Raw genomic sequence first — 17,710 nt, 5'->3', positions numbered from 1 at the left:
GAGTGGAATAGCTTTCCTCTGAAGCTGCCATGTTGCCCTGGCACTTGTTGTTTGTATTCTTATGTTGGCCTTTAGCCATTTGGTTGTCCCTGGATATTTGTAGTGTAGCAGGTATCTGGAAGGCAGGCCTAATTTGGATGTTTCCCGTGTAGCAGTCCTCCTGTGGGCAGCCTTAAACTGGATATTATTTATGTAACAGGCTTGGGTGTTCTTTGTTTGGTGAGTCTAGATGTTTCTTATTGGGGAGGGGTCTGGACTTCCTTGTTTGGCAGGCCTTAATGGAGGCCTGTAAAGCAGTAGCCAGACAGTGTAGCTCCAGGGACAACAGCTAGTTCAGGGCAGTTGGGTGTACCTGGGAAATGGACTGGGGAAAGAGGAGGAAGGGATCTAACCTGTTGTTTCTTGTTAAGCAGGTTTGGATGTCCCTTGAGCCAGTAGAGCAGTGGTCAGACCATACCACATTTTCATGATCTATTTCTTGGCTGAAGGACATTTACCTTGTTTTCATTTCTTCGCTATTGGGAATAGAGTAGTAATGCACATGGGTGAACCAGTATCTGGAGTAGGATGCACAGTTCTGTGTGTGTATGCCAAGGAGATGAATGGCAGTGGCATGTGGTAGATACCTTTAGTAGCTCTTTGAGAACTGTCCACACAGATCTCCAGAATGGTTGTAGTAGCTTACATCCCAGCAACAATGTATGCTGTTTCCTTTCCCCACCTCCTGCCCCAGTGAAGGGTTTCCTTTCCCCATATCCCTCCAGCACTTGCTGCATTTGTTTTATTGATCTTTGCCATTCTGACTCCAGGGAGATGAAAGCTCCAAGTTTTTATTTTTACTTGTCTAAGTGGGAATGATAAACTTTTTTCTTTTTCTTTTTATTTATTTTTTTGACTTGTTTCTTAACTCTTCCCCAGTTTGTTTGAGAACTCTTCAATTAGGTCACAGGCCTATTTTTCAAGCAGGTTATTGATTGATTGATCGATTGATTGATTGATAGATTGGTTGATTGACATTTTGGGGTTTTTGTTTGCTTGTTTGTTTCATTATTTTACATATAGCAAAAACAAACACTAAGACACACCCCACAATCACCCCTCACAAACAGTACAGAAAACAGAATAGACAAGCAAAAGACCAATAAGCAAAACAAAACAAAGCAAAACAAAAACAAATAAAGCAAAATGAGACAGAACAACTCTATAACAACACTATTCAGTGTATTTTGTGTTGGTCAACTTACTGGGAATTGGGCCTTTCCTGGTGTGGTTAATGCAGCCAGTAATATTCACTTGAGACAACTAACTAATATTTCCTTTCCCAGTTGGTGCCAGTTTCAGATATCTCCTTGGTAAAGGATGAAAGCTTACATCTATTCCTCCTTTTCAAGGCTAGAACCATATCTGGCTTAAAACCGTGAGGACATAATGCTTACTGCTACAGTCTCTGTGAGTTCACATAAGCATGTATTTTCTTAAGTCCATTCACATTCTTTTTTTCAGATTTATTTATTTTATTGCATGCATATGTGTAATAAAAGCACGTATGGTACTTAAGAAGGTAAGAGCAGGCACTGGTTTCTATGGACCTGTAATTAGATGGTTGTGAGGCATTCTATGGGTGCTGGGAAGTGAACATAGGTCCATTCCAAAAGCAGCCAGTGTTCTTCATCTCTTAGCCATTTCTTTCTATGTACCTTTGCATTCTTTACCTGGATTGGGAATGAAGTATATTGCAAGATACATCTACATGGTTGTATAACATTTTTAGACAGAACTGATTCCAGAGACATTGCCAGGGTGTTTCCTATCTCTTAACTAGGAGCTCACAGTGGGGCTAGCCACTGTTCTTCGTGAGAGATCTGTACTTGTGGGGCTCTGATGCCTGATGTGACCTTGATCAAAAAGAAGGGGGGGGCAATGGACTCAGACCACCTCCTCTTGGGTCCCTCTCAGCTATGGCTGTTCCTTAGCACATCTGAGAAGAGAGCAAGAGAGAAAGGTAAACCATTCAGGCCCTTCTGTGTGTGCATGTGGAACCTGCCATGTGTCTTGTTGTATGTTGTTGTATGTGTCTGTTGCTTCCTGCCCAGCTTAACGGGCTGTAAACATCTTCTTCCTACCAAATGCTGTCATCACTCTATGCAGCAGAAGACAAGGATGCACACATCCTTTTCTGTGGTGTTGCGGAATATTTGACAAATCTCTCTACTATTTTCTTTTAGACAGAATTTCCTTTATATATACTTTTTGTCCTGTGCAGAATGCAAGTTGGTCTGGCCATACCCACATTCCTGTTACTGCTTTGATCTTGCTAGACATGCACAGATATGCCAAAAGAAAGTGGCCATCACAAATACCATGCTACAAAGGCCAGAATTGCCAGTTTTCAAAAACAGTGGTGAAAATGGTTGCGTTTTCACCAGAAAGTGGGATGATTCTCATGGCTGTTTGTAGTGTTCTAACAGGATGATCAGATGTAGATTTAGCCAATCCTCTGCCTTTCTCTGTCTCCACAGTTTTATGAGGTAATTTTGGCTTCTTCTGGGGGAAACTGGTCAGAGATAGGTCTTACTAAGTATGGAAGTGTACAAAATGTTCTGTGAGGCATCCTCCTTGTTGGTCAAACAAGGGGCAAACACAAATTGGTCATAGCATAGATGAACTTCTATCAGATTTAGAAGGATGACTTCACAAGAAAATATTTTATCCACTCCATGGTTTGAGTACATAGGTTTCATGATGGCGTTGTAAGGATTATGGCCCTGAAACAGGGAATCTGAGGCTTTGTCTCCTGCCTCATGGTATGAAGAAGCTGAAGTACATAGTCTCAGATCTATGGCTTCAAATCTCTTGACCTGATTTTGTTCCTGGGATCATGAGCAGCAGCATCCTGAGGTTTAGCTGATTTGGTGTGGAGGAGGCCAACAAGCATATGGCAACACCTTGACTCTACAGAGGAAGGTGTAGAAATGACCTAAAACCTGGCAGATCCAAGCAGAGGCTGTTGGACAGTAGAAGATTACAAACCTGGAGGCAGCAAGCAGAGTCCTGCAGGTGGGCAGCACTGAAGTCCTATGTCATGTAGAGAGCATGAGGACCCTTGGTCTTAGAGGGAATTCTCTATAGAGGACTCATCTTTAAGATTAGGAGCTCCTAAGAGTTGGCTGTAAACAAGAGGTTTGAAGCCTCCATGTTGTATATATAGCTGATCTCCCCCACACCGTCTCTCTCTCTCTGTATGTCATGTCTCTGTGTGTGTCTGTTTGTTTGTATGTCTGTCCCTCTGTGTATCTATCTATGTGTGTTTGTGTCTGACTTCCTGTCTGTTTGCTTGTATGTCTGTCTCTCTGTGTGTATCTGTGTATGTGTGTGTATATTTCTCTCTGTGTGTGTCTGTTTGTATGTCTGTCCTTCTCTGTGTATCTGTGTGTATGTTTATTTGTATGTCTGTCTCTCTGTTTGTATCTGTGTGTATGTGTCTGCTTGTTTGTATGCATATATCTTTGTTTATATCTGTGTGTGTCTGTGTGTGCATCTGTCTGTCTGTTTGCATATCTGCCTTTCTGTGTGTATTTCTCTCTCTCTCTCTCTCTCTCTCTCTCTCTCTCTCTCTCTCTCTCTTTCTCTCTCTCTCTCTGTGTGCATGTGTGTGCATCTGTCTGCCTGTTTTTTGTATGTCTGTTTCTCTGTATATCTCTCTGTGTGTGTGTGTGTGTGTGTGAATGTCTGTCTCTCTGTGTGTATCTCTCTCTCTGTGTATCTGTCTGTCTCTCTGTTTGTTTTTATGTATGTCTCTCTGTATATCTGGTGTGTGTGTGTCTGTGTGTGTGTGTGTGTCTGTGTGTGTGTGTGTCTGTGTGTGTGTGTGTGTGTGTGTGTGTCTGTGTGTGACCTGTACACATGGAACTCTTGCAGCATCCCTGATTTCTAACCACTTTGTGCCAAATTATCTTACACAGTCACACTGGGCTGAAACTCTTGTCATAAAACATTTTTTAAATTTCATAGCGTTAAGACAAAGAGATACTGAGCACAGATCTCCTTTGAATATGAAAGTGATTCTAATACTATGAACTACACCATCACTGACACGAAAACTCAGGGGAAGTTTTCCTTCCATCTTTCCCAACACTCCTTCACTGAGCCTCAGTGGCTCTCTGGCTAACAGTCTCTGCTATGACGATGCTTTTCAAAGGCCACACACAAGGGTCAGACATTTCTAGAATGTAACTAGGAAAGATGAAAGCGGCTGAGAGGAAGTGTGACCTTGGGCAGAGGTTCTCTGGACAAATTGCCAGTGATAGAACAGAGAGCAATGGGGAGCAGAAGGAGCCTGTCCATGAGGTGACTCTCTGTGAACCAGGAAGCTTTAGTTCCCGCAGAGACCAGGTGCTGTGAGTCTTGGTAATGGCTGGAGGTGTGTTTACCCACTGAGGTGCTAAGTCACTGCTGGGTGGTGTGCCTTCTCACTAGGGGAGAAACGTTTGCCCAAGACACCATGAAGAATACCTGGGGAGAATCCCTAGCAAAAGTCTATGACTGCTATCTAGGTGAACTCAGGTTAGGCTGGGTATGAAATAGATGATAGATGACACACTGGTAAAACCCTCGCTCCTCTAGAGACTCCTGTGGACTCATCCTTCTGTGGTAGAGGCTCTTTCCTTCTCTTGGTTCTACACCATTCATGACAGACGGGTTTTCCAGGTCGGGGAAAGGACTTGGGGTGGATTCTGTTTCAGGCTCATGTTCTCTGACTTGAGCCTTCAGGTTACCTGATATTGTTCTGTTTCCTTTCCTGGTGACATGGTTTAGGCTCCTCTCTGATACAGAGAAAGCTTCCTTGCCTTTGTTTCTAGTCCCTTAAGTAACAGATGAGGATAAAACAGGAATATCACCACAGCCCTGGACCAGTCCTTATTCCTCCTACTCTGGAACATAGCCCTGACCAAAGATGTTCTCGAAAAGGAAGATGTTCCTGAGTCTCTTTGAGGAAATGATTGTGAGAAACACTTTACATCAAGGTGGTTGGTTAGACTGAACATCAATTTTAACTTTTAAGCTATTATACTTGAGCTATTTATTATAATCTGATATTATAATCTGCCTCTAGGAGCAGGGTGGGTGCAGGGGTCCCTGAGTCCTTTTTGAGGCTAGTGGCCATATTATTTTAGGATATTCTATATATCTGGATATCACACAGAGAGGAAGGCAGGAAAAGGGTCTGCTGGTCCAAGCCCTGTGCAGGCTTCTGGGATGGCAAGCCTTGCTCTTCAGAGCAGAATTTGGCTACAGTGGCAGGTGAACAAGTTACTTTAAAAGTCTTTGTCACTCCACCAAGGCGTGTCACTGAGCAGGGTTTGAGATTTAAATGAAAGTTAAGAGGACTCCTGTCCTGTAGCTGGGATTTCAGTCTCTAGGTAGTTTTCCTGAAATTCCAGCCCCAGGCTGCCAATACCTGTGTGCTCCTGGTGCCTGGAGCCAGCACCTGCACTGGGGACTCCAGGACTGGCTGCCTCCTCTAAGCCTGGTCCCTTGCCTACTCAAGTATAAAACACACCTTTTGCTCTGTGGCTTCCTGAATATATTCTCTCTTTTACTTTTTGCCCACTGGAATCCCTTTCCTGAGAACAGCAGCTAAAGACACTAGCCTTCCCTCACAATGGAGCGAGGTTATTCGGTACAAATGAAATGGACCAGGTTTTTTTTTTTTTTCTTTTTTTTTTCTGATCAAAGAAAAACCCTTTTGAAGTTTAGCTATTTGATAGAAAATGTCTTTTATTACAAGCTGATATATGAGTTAATAGGACATAAAGATATTTTATTAAACTGCAAACCATTATTAATATTGCAGTTTTAACTTGAAAGAAATATGTAGAATGACACCAGAAATTAATTAGATTATTTCATCATTCTTTTACATTACAAACTTTGATACGCTTGCACAGATATATAGGTGGGTTGATGAAGAGACACAAAGACACACAGAATTTTAATGAGCAAGAGGCTTTTATCTACTAACACTTTGCGACTTAATTTTTTCTGTTTATTCTGCCTATTGATTCCGGTTGAAGCCTGCTGTTTTAATGTTGTTATTGATATTCTCTCTGGGTTCCTTCTAATTCTGGCATTGATATTACCTTGATCGGATTTAGTTTATTTGAATTGCCTGTAGGTTTTGGTCTCCTGAGTTTTTCACTGCTTATAGACATGCAAAGATAAAACCTCTCTTTTTATCTAAAAATCCTTGAGGGACCAAGAAAGATACAGCCGTTTCTGAGAACATTAAAAAGCAAGAGACAACAGTCAAAAGGACTCTACTTCTCACCCAGTTTCTTCAAGACTTCATTTCCACACTCTGGAACAGGCTGACGCCTGCTGACTTCTAATCTCAGTTCACTTGCTTCTGCAAACTGTGGGGGAGGAAGAGGTTCTGCAGGATGCCCTGAGCTTTGGGGTCAGGGGCTTTGCCTTGGGGTGGCTAATTTTTGCAAGAGACCATGCATAAAAGTGCTTCTGACAGGTTTATTTCTTTGCTAAAGAATGCATTAAGGCTGAGCATATAGCTCAGTTGAGAGTGTCTGCCTACCATGCAGGAGGTCCTGAGTTCTCTCCAGTACCAGATAAAAGGATATGGTGATGTACTCAGTAATTACAGCATTTGGGAGGCAGAGCCATACTGGGATACATGAGACCCTGCCTCATAAAGAGTAAATAGCATCCACCTCTCAATTCTATGAAACTCATTCATTATTGGCCCAAAGCAGCTAGATTAGACATAGGCCATTTTAACCCGAGTCAACCACATGGGAAAAGTAATTTTCCAGTCGTGGATATTAGCATGTCATGATGGTACATGCCAGTAATCTCTGTACTCGGTGGGCTGCACGACGAGGATTAAAGGAAGCCTAAACTATATTATGAGTTCTACACTAATCTGGTCTATGGAATGGAAATAAAAACAGAAAAAAATAGAGGCTGGAGAGATGGCTCAGTGGTTAAGGGCATTTGCTCGTTTCTCAGGGGACCTGAGTTCTGTTCTCAGCACTCACAGTGGACAAGTCACAAATTCCTGTAACTGCAGCTCTTGGGGGTCTGTGTTCTGGCCTCCAGTGGCACCTGCCTGAGCCCATTTTAAGAGTTTTGACTGACTCTTTTATCTGCATATCAAACCAGCTCAAGTATGCCTTTTGGTTCACATGGAACGATTTCCCTAGAGCTCTCCCTTGAAGCTAGCCATTTAGTGTGAGCTTTGTCACTCCAGACACTGGCAGAGACACAAGAAAGTGTTGGCCTCTTCTTCTTTTTTTTTTTTTTTAAACACAATGGTTAACTTTGACTGAGAGCTAGTGAACTATCTATCCTCTCCTCAGCAATAACTACACCCTCACCCCGAGGCAGAAGAAATCCTGCTTCCTCTAAGGTGCTCTTTTCAGGTGCATGCGTGCAGGCAAAAGAAAATCAAGTAAACATTGCAGAAAAGACACCCTTTATATACCAGCAGGAGGAGAAACCCAGAAATGGGAATGTGATGTGTGTGCAGAGTCAAGCACAGGAGATGGTTATGGGGAGAGCATGCACATGCCTAGCAAGCACATGGGATGGAGGTGATGTGTAAGATTAAGTTGGGTCCCGCATCGGCTCAGCCACAGATCTCCGGCTGCTCCAGGAGACAGGATGCTGAAAGTTTGGTTGCTCTTACCCTACACCCACCAGCGGTAGAGTGTCAGGCTGTGGGAAGCCGCGGGACACCACTCCAGGGGTAGAGAAGCTCCATCTGAGCGTTGGGACACAGCCGGAGCTGGCTCGGGGTCCCCAGACCTGTAAGGAGGCCGGGGTCCTCGGTTCTCAGGCTACTGGGCATCCAGGTGTCCCTGGGATGCTATGGAAGAGTTGAGAACTGAGTGGGGCCACGTGGGGCTGGATCTAGCCAGGAGCAGAGGAGGAAAAGAGGAGAGACACTCTGGCTGGTCCCGCTGGGGAAGAGACTTTGGCTGGACGGTGGTGGGCTTGAGCTTGGTGGCAGCCACCACTGGGAGCACAGCCTTCCGCAGCGGCTGTGTTGGCAAAGGACTTTTCTATGGCTCCCCACAGAGGATTCCATGAAAAGAGGCAGTCTATGGTTTCAAGGCATTATTATGGCAGAAAGTGGATGAGTAAAACCGTACCCCACTTCTCAAGGTGGACCTGAGACTAAATACCTTTTGCAGGGAAGAGTGTCTTGGAAGGAAAGCCTCCAAGACCTTTAGGTTCCTCATTATAATGGAGATCTGTTTTGAGCCTTCATGACCTGTGGTCATGTCCTCTACCTGTGAAGGGGCTTAGCATTGCCCTTACATGACTGATGGCCACAAATCTATGGGGCAATGCAGGCTAGTGAGTGGCCTGGTTTCCTGGGAGTCAGGCGAAGCACCTACCGTCTCTTTAAGGGTCTCTGGGGATCAAACCTCCTTAACTGGGAACCAGGGTATCTTTCACTGTCCCACAATGAGGATGGAGCCCAGGCTGCTGCTCTCTGGGCATAAACACCCTTTAGTCCCTCCACAGTCATCATTCAGTGGGTCTTGGCTCCTCCAGATGTTTCCCCGAAGGAGGTATGCGTGTTCCTCTCAGCTTAGACCCAAGTGAGAAGTATATCTCCTAGCTGAATTCTACACAGTGGGACAGGGACTTGGGAAAGTCCATTACTGGCCACTGCCCAGGCTAAGAGCAGTCATGACTATGAATATCATAAAAGACAGTAGCTTGGAATCGATTTCCCTGTAGCAGTTTGGTGGCTCTGGTGAATCCGGTATGGAAATGGGTTTAGATGTTGGAAATTTTGACCTCATCCTATCCTACGGAGGATCTCCTCTCTAAGGCCAAGGGCAGGGAGAGTTTTGAGAGCCGCTAATGACGGATGGGAAATTTGAGACATTAAAAAGTCACATGTAGTCAATGGCATTGTAAAATGCAGCAAATTAATGGGCAATGCTTTGTGGGAGTTAATTTACCTCACACGAGTAAGCACTTCATAGCCATCAGATTGCTTGGCTGGTAAAGAATCAGCTCCTTATGTTTCCTTAATAAGATCAAGGGGGAAGCATGCACAGGGCTCCCAATAAGGAGAGATGTGTCAGAAATTCTTCGGCTCACAGACTGGAGCCTTCACAAGGACATTTCTAGCTACCAGCCTTGAGCAATGCTGGCCCAAACCCCTCTTAGAGTTTGGGCCACTGTGCTGTGTACTTCATGAACTGACACGATCTTCTGAAGATTATTTTTAAATGACAGGTGAAAGCAATTTAGGGTGAAGTTGCTGCCCAGATCATTTCATGGTTGGAACGACACATGTCCTAACAGAGCAGTGTTATTGTGACGGACAATGTTACTAGTAGCTAGGCTGTTTCAGATGTCTCTGCTATGGCTGTCCTAGCCTGTGTAGATGATATTAACGACTGAGTCCCTGGAGAAAAGAACGCTCTCATGCAGGACTCCCCCATCCTTCTCGGAACCTGGATAGGACCCAAGGTATTCCTCTTCAGCCAGTTGTTGCCTGCTTTCCTCATGTTGTGGTTACATGCACAGCCTTTCTAAATAGCCCCAGTTCCTCATCCAAGTCTTTTCATAATACGAGTTTATTCATTTTTGTTTCCATGAGTATGTGGACAGCATATTTCATATGTGTGAAGCACTTTACATGTGGATAGAGCAGAATAATCATATGCATGTATATGTAGAAGGATATACAATGCGCATGACTATTTGGTTGTATCTCTGGACCATATGAGTGTATCTGGGTTTCTGGGTGAAATATGTATATTGGTGAGCATACATGAATACTAGTGAGTATTGTGATCACTTGAATGAGAAAGGTTTTCGATACTTTTGGGTATTTGAAAGCTTGGTCCCCAGTTGTTGAAATTATTTGAGGAGGCTTAGGCAGTGTGGCCATGTTGGAAGAAGTGTTTAACTGGAGGCAGACTTGAGAGTTTAAAGACTCAAGCCATTCCCAATTAATCTATTTTCTCTGTGCCCTGCTTGTGTTTTAAGATATGAGCTTTCAGTTTGCTATTTCAGCCACCATATCTGACATTTCCCCACCATGAAGGACTCATATCTCTTTGGAACCATAAGCCCAAGATAACCCTTTCTTTTATAAGCAATTTTAATCATAGTGTTTCATCACAGCAGCAGAAAACAATTAATAACGGTATGGAGTGAGATATGTGCATCTGGGTGTACATATCTGTGTGTGATTCTGTATGGCGGATGCATGAGTATGACCGTTTACATGTAGACACATAGAGATGTCTGTTTCCGTGTTCATGCCTGTGTAAATGGTATGAGTGTGAATGCTCATGTACATGTGTACTTATGATGGCATGTGGACATTGTGCATACATGTGTGCACTGTAGATCTGCATAGGATATTTGGATGTATGCTCATACACATGTATGCATGAACTTGTGGAGGTATGTGTACATGCCCATGGGATAGATGAATTGGAAAATGTGCTGTATGGTTTCTATCAACTTGACACAAATCTAAACTTACCTGAAAAGTGTGGATTTCAATTGAAGAAGCCCCTCCATTACATTGGCCAGTGAAAAAGTATTTTGCTTACTTTTCTATTACATTGATAAAATACCATGACTAAGACAACTTATAGAGGAAGGTTTTATTTGGTCTTACATTTATGGAGAGTGAAAACAATAATAACACCCAAACAGCTGCCAACTGAGAACCAAGAATTCAAATATCAGAGAGTATAGGGGGCATCTTAATCATCCCCCAGCTACCACAGTTTCAGAGTAATATAAGAATTCAAACTCTATTGAATGCAACATCAAGAGTACTCAAGACTCTTAACTGTAACCCCTGCAAAATTAAAAAGCAAATTACATGCTTTCAAAATATAATTGCACATAATACACATTACCATTCCAAAATGAAGGAATGGGACATGGCAAGAAGATGCTAAACCAGAGGGAAACCAAAGCCCAGCAGGGCCAAGTCCAACCCTGAAGCTCCACATGTCATGTTGGAAGGCTTAGCTAGCTCTTGCACAAAGCTCAAGCTTTGCGGATGGCAAAACCATCTCTCTCTCTTGACCAGGTTTCATTCTCCCTGTGCAGCTCTCCTTGGCATATATCCTACTGCTCAGGAATCTCTAACATCTGGTGGTCTCTGATACAACCAAGGCTTTATCTCCAGAGTTTCAGGCACTGGCCTTTCAGAGCTTCAGAACAGGGACTCAGCTGCCACACCTCTGGCATCAGCAGCTCTCTGAAACTGAGGAGGAAGATTCCATGATTCCTCACTCCTCCAGTCTTCATGATTCTACATCCAACACCAGGAGAGTACACTGCCTAGTCTGGTTGCCAGTTTGGTGTGAATCCTGGCCCCTTACTTATATTTGCAACAGTTTTTGTCTGTAATTCTTTCCAAGGAGCAGAAACTCCATAGGTATCTTCCTTCCCCAGGTTGGAAGATAAGCTGGATAGGGTGCCTTGGGTGCACCTTTTTTTTTTAATTGCAAAGCAGAGCAAGCTTCTCCTTAATCTTCTTATCTCTTTCTGAAAGAGGCTTAGTTCCAACTTTGGATTATTGGTGCATTTTGGGGGGTGCACTTTGTATTTCTATCTGTTCCACTTGCTCCTTTTTGTCATGGCATGAATAAGAGTGGTCAATATTAACATTAGAGTTAATACAGTCAGTATGATGATGTCTTGGAATATCCTCCACCAAAGTAACCAATCTATTACCTGTAAATTTAGCCTCAGGCAAGTTCTTGGGACAAAGGCAGAAAGCAGTCCCCCCTTTTTTTGGTCACAATATTTCAAAAATGGTTTTATCCTTATAATACTAAGAAAAAACAGCATGACCAAGGCAACAGACTAAAAGAAAACATTTACTTAAGGTTATGGCTTCAGAGGACAGAGCCAAAGCATGAGAACAGTAACAGCTAAGTTCACCTCTTAATCTGCAAATAGGGGAGAGAGAGAGAGAGAGAGAGAGAGAGAGAGAGAGAGAGAGAGAGAATGAGAGAGAGCACACTAACTGAAAATGGCATGGGTTTTTGAAACCTCAAAGTCTGCCCCTAGTGGCACTCCTCCAATATGGCCACACCTCCTAATTTTTCCCAAACAGTTCCAGAAACTGGGAACCAAATATTCAAACATATGAGCTTATGGGATTCGTTCTTATTCAAACTGGCACAACCCAGTTACTTATATTGTTTCTCTCTGAAAGTTTATGAACTGTCCCTTCAGAGTCTGCATATATCTCAGCACCAACTTAAGTCCATTAAGACTTGTTTATATCACTCAACTGATATTTTAGTTCAAAGTCCCTACAATTTTCACATCCCTCCCAAAAAACAACATGGTCATTCTGGCACAGGAATAACTCTCTCCCTGTTACTAAATTCCGAATTGGTTACTTTTCACCGGCTGTAATAATATAGGACAACATGACCAAGACAATTTAGAGAAGAAAGGGGTTATCAGATTTACCATTTCAGAGTGTTAATACTCGAGGAAGGTGAAGTGGAAGGATTAGGTATCTAAATAAAAACAGAGCTCATCTCTCTAACCACACACAGGAAGCAGAGAGAGCAAACCTTCAATGTCTTAAGTCTTTATGCTCTCAAATTCTTCCCCCAGTGACATACTTCCTCAAGCAAGGTCAGACTTCCTAAACCTACCCAAACAATGTCACCAACTGAGGACCAAGTGTTCTGGGATCTCTTTCAAACCATCACACTATACACGTGTTCATGAGGCTGTTCACAAAAAGATTTGGCTAAAATGGTAAGACTCACCCTGAATGTGGGTCACACCATCCCATGAGCCACGGTACACAAACTGAAGAAAGGGAAGGATTAGAGTTTATTTTTCTCCGCGTTTTGTCTGTTTGCTCACAACGAGGAACTTTGTTGTTGCTCTGCATTGTGATTTCCGCACCACACTGGACGGCACTACCAAGTCCTGAGCTTAACAACACTTTCCTCCTTAAATAACCCTTGTCAGGTGTCCTGTGACTGTGAGAAGAAGGGTGAGGGGTGCAGCTGGGGCCACAGTTGTTTCTAGTAGCCTCCATCAGCCATGCTCAATCTGTTATGGCTGCCATTCCTTTAGGTGGCTGCCACTCATTGTGGGGCAGTCACTAACAGAGAGCGTGGACGTGCAAGGGTAGGCGTGGAGAGTTGGGATGAAACACTGCTTTTTAAAAGGGCAAAATTCCCCCAAAACTCTACCATATGACATACATTTTACTAGAAGTTCAAGGACCTCATTTTAATTTTTTATTATTATTGGGAGTTCAAGGACCTCATTTCACTTTTAATCGTGTGTGTGTGTGTGTGTGTGTGTGTGTGTGTGTGTGTGTGTGTGTGTTGTGTGGTGCCACACAGAACACCAGAAGAGAGTGTTTCCTTAATCTGCTCTTATATGTTATTGTGAGCCTTCCAACATGAGAGCTGGGAACTGAACGTAGATTCTCTGTACAAATAGTACATAGAATTCAAACCGCTGGTCCACCTCGCCAGCCCTATGGCTCCTTATTTGGGGGTTTGCCTTCAGTAGCCACAGCAGGAGAAAGCTAAGCAGATACCCACCCCCACCCAAACTCCATATATATTCACATGTGTGTGCACTCACATCTCTCTACATGTGTGTCTGTTCTATGGTTACTACAGGTATGGGATGCTGGACACGCACAGATTAATCCTTGTCCCTAGACCAAAGCACTGAATAGCAATTCCAGAAACCAAGGAGACCATGTTTTACCTTCATGTATTGTTCATGATGAAATTAAACCAGTGCTCTTTTATACGTGGATATTGTTGTGCACATAGAAAATATATTGAAAATATGATAGCATTCAAAGCCATATGCAACTTTCTTCCTGATTGTTTTATATTTCCTGAAGTACCATCCACTGTGAGGTGTTAGACATTTTCGTGTGTAGAAATTGAAAGGAGGTTGTTTCTTTTGAAAGTCCTCACTGTAAGGCTTGTGTAATGCTAGTGTGAGATTCCAAAGGTCAATAAGATGTGGTTGATCTTGAGTGTGTTGCAAGTTCTTGAAAGACAGCACTGTTCCTTATGTCATGGTGGCATTGAGGTGATATAAACATAACCATCATCATGGCTAGACTGATCATACCAGATCCAAATACTTGGCATGAAAATGGAATATTCCACCACTGTTTGTCTTTTCAGTGTAAAGCAACTTGAAGCTGTTTTTCCTTGTGGAAGATTTCACAGTCAGGCAGCTGGACCACACTCTCTGAGTCAGCTTCTGGTCTACAGTGTGAACTCTGGGTCTCCATGCCCTTGTCTCTCAAGGTGACAAGAATTTCACATGGATTTCCTATGTCCCTGTCCTTAGTGAATAGGTGTCCAGGAAATATTTAGTAAGTGCTATAATGAATGTGTAGCCAATGAACTTTGGGTAGAGAGAACCCATAAAGAACAACACATTAAGAAGTATCATATGCTTGTGCTGGTCTCCACCATGACGGGGAAGGCTTCATCAATGACAGAATCCAGACAGTCCCTGGCTCATTCACCTCTGTATCAGAGGGGATGGTATGAGATCACTCAAAGCTGTTCTCCAGCCTTGGACCCTCTTTTAATGACTGGCTTACCTGGCAAAGTTCACCTTTATTTTGACTATTCTGTAAACATGGTTTTTCTTGGGAGTGTGGAGGAGAATCAGTTATTATGCTTCAAAGAGTCTCTGGTGAGCCTCGACACCTACAGATTGGCCTTACTCCTGTTATTCTAGACGGGCTTATTTTCCAGGTGGCTTCCAGCTCCTTCAATAGTGCACACGCACTTGGCAGGGCATTTCACATTCCTGTCAGCACCTCGAGGTCGTATCTGTTAGTGCTGGAGGTTGTTAGGCCATTATCAGCCACTGATGCCTCTCCAGCTGCGAGACCAATTTGGATTCATGGAGGAAACATGGCCCGATATCCCTGTGGTCATTCAGCGGGCCTGCGTTCTGTGCTGCCCGGGGCTGCTCTGCAGAGAGCCAGCTGCCTGCTCCCAGATCTATGCAGGAGGGGAAGCCTGCTCAGCCCAGCTCACTCTCAGGAAAAGGGCAGCATTTTATCCCCCAACAACCAGCACATGGGGTTCCATTTTAAGTGACTGGGAGACAAGTCTGAGCAACATTGTGGCATCTATAATTCATGACGATAGCAAGTTATTCTAATGGACTCTGTTCTATTTATATTCCATATACCACACTGGGAGTGGAGCTCAAATTCATCATGCGGCTTTTGATTACCCCCTGCATTATAGTGGGTGTTTTCCTTTCCGCTAGACAAATTCTATGATGACTAAGAGAAAATGACAGCAGATTAGAAGGGTATATACCTCAAATTTCTTCCCTAGTACACCATTTTCTTTCTATTTTCCTTTATCAGACAGACACTAAAGAGTCTGAGGGTGAAGCAGAGATTAACCAAATCAACCTATGATCTCCAACACTTGGTGCCTACTTGCTCTAGTGGTACCCTCCTCTTTTGCTGTCTTCCACATAGAGCTAAGGATGGTGAGCTGGCATTGACATAAAATCCATTATGGAGGGGGCATAGAGCAGAGGAGGGAGCAAGCTTTGGGGTGAAACCAGTGTCCTTCATCCTGGCCTCACCAGGCACACAGGCAACAACTCGCTACAGTGAAGGATTCATTTGGATAGAGCTATAAGCCTTGTGGGACTTGCTCTGAGTCATACAAGGAGGATGAACCCAGAATCCAGAACCCAATTTAGTCCCAGGAATTGAGTTCACACACTAAAGTAAGTCAGTTTTCCCACCAATGTGCTGACCGTGGGAACACGTTAACAAGAAAGTTCTAGAACCTTACCACTTGAGGCCCTTGAGACAAAGCAAGGGTCACCACTGAATAAATAGTCTATGAACACTGATGTCAATGTCCTACCACATGAAGAGAGATAGGAAGTTGTAGCATTCTGGAACCTGGCTAACCAGCACTCATACAGACCAGGAACCAAGCCCAACTCCCATCTCAGGGCACCCTTGGATGCTTCTGGAGTTAATCAGAAGCCATTGCTTCTCTTCTGAATTTTCCTGGAGTTTCTTCAGCCTTGCCTCATGCAAGAGCATTGTCCTGCCATCAGGAGTGGAGGTTCTGAGCTCAATGGCTCTTGATCTGATGAGAAACTGATAATAAGCTCTTCTGAGTCTAAGGGGAAGGGTGATGTTGGCTAGTGGATTTGTGAAATGATTACTTAATGTGGATATGACTTGACACATGCTCACTGGCCTCTTGCTGGGGTCTGCACTACTCATTAAAATGTAGTTCCTTTCTCTCCAACTTTTAAAAGATTTATTTTATGCATGTTTTGCCTGCATGTATATCTGTATGCCATGTGAGTTTGGGTACCCTTGGACATTTGAAGAGAGTAGTAGATCTCCTGGAGCTGCAGTTGCATATGGTTATAAACTGTCATGTACGTGCAGGAAACTGAGCTTAGCTCCTCTATGAGAGCTAGTCGTCTTAATTACTGAGCCATCTCTTTAGCCCCATCCCTTTCTTTCAGTTATGCCTGGCACATGGGAATCCCCACATTCCCCAACAGGCTCAGAGGTCACAGCACAGCCCTCACACACTCACTGTGTGGTGAGGACTCAACCTGGATTCTCTCCCACAAGAGCTGCTGTGGTGTTTCACAGAGTTCTTCAAGGCTCTGAATGTAGCCAATAGCTCCCTGTAGCTTCATACCTCATTCTCAGTGTTGTGGTTTTGCAGGTGGCTCTGACTCCTTTCCACCATTTTATACACAACACATTCTCTCTTCATTCTTCCACCAATTCCTTTGAAAGGGCAGCTGAGAGTGCCATCTCTTTCTACAACCGTGGTGACACTAAGCTGTGCTCATGGTTCTGCTCAGAGGGGAGCTTTCATACAAGGTGCTTATCTCGGGCATTCTCCTTTCGTATAGGGGTAAAGGCTGCAAGGCCCTGGATCTAGACTGTGGATGTGTTTAAATATACTTGAGGAGCTCTGGTGGGTACTTCTCACCCCCAACTTCAAGACATACTTGACATTTTTGTAATGAATGGTTCTATTCTTTTTTTATATTTTAAATCTGGACTTCGATCTCTTTTAGACTTTTCAAACCTTGAGTCTCAACATAAATTATAACTTAGATGTTGGTTGATAGAAAAGACCCGCGGAAGAGGGCTAAGGGGGAGCTGCTCTGGCCATTTGAGCTGAAGGTGTCCATCTCTGAGAACATTCACATCCAGACACAATTCCTGATACTCAACACCCAGGCTCATCCTCCCTACACACCCTAGTTTTGTTTTTATCCCTGCAATAAAACACCCTGACATAAAACAGCTTAGGAGAAAAAGGGTTAATTTTAGTCACAATTCTCAGACCATTACAGTGGGAAATCAAGGCAACAGGACTTTAAAACTTCCATAGTGAGGAAGAGGAAGTAATGCTCAGATGGCTTGTTTATTTATGCTCATCTTGATTTCTGTGCTCCTATACAGCTCAGAAACTCCTGCCTAAGGAATAGTACCCCCCACAGTGGGCAGAGTCTTCAGACATCAGTTAATTTATAAACATCCCCTACAGAAAGGCTCACATGCCAGCCTAATGCAGACAGTACCTCATGGAGATGCTCTTTCCAGGTCCTTCTAGGTTGTGTCATAGGATAACAATAATAAGGGTAACAAGGG

This window comes from Rattus norvegicus, chromosome 1, assembly GCF_036323735.1.
Source record: "Rattus norvegicus strain BN/NHsdMcwi chromosome 1, GRCr8, whole genome shotgun sequence".
In the NCBI taxonomy this organism is placed as follows: Eukaryota; Metazoa; Chordata; class Mammalia; order Rodentia; family Muridae; genus Rattus; species Rattus norvegicus.
This window is presented reverse-complemented; position numbering follows the sequence as displayed.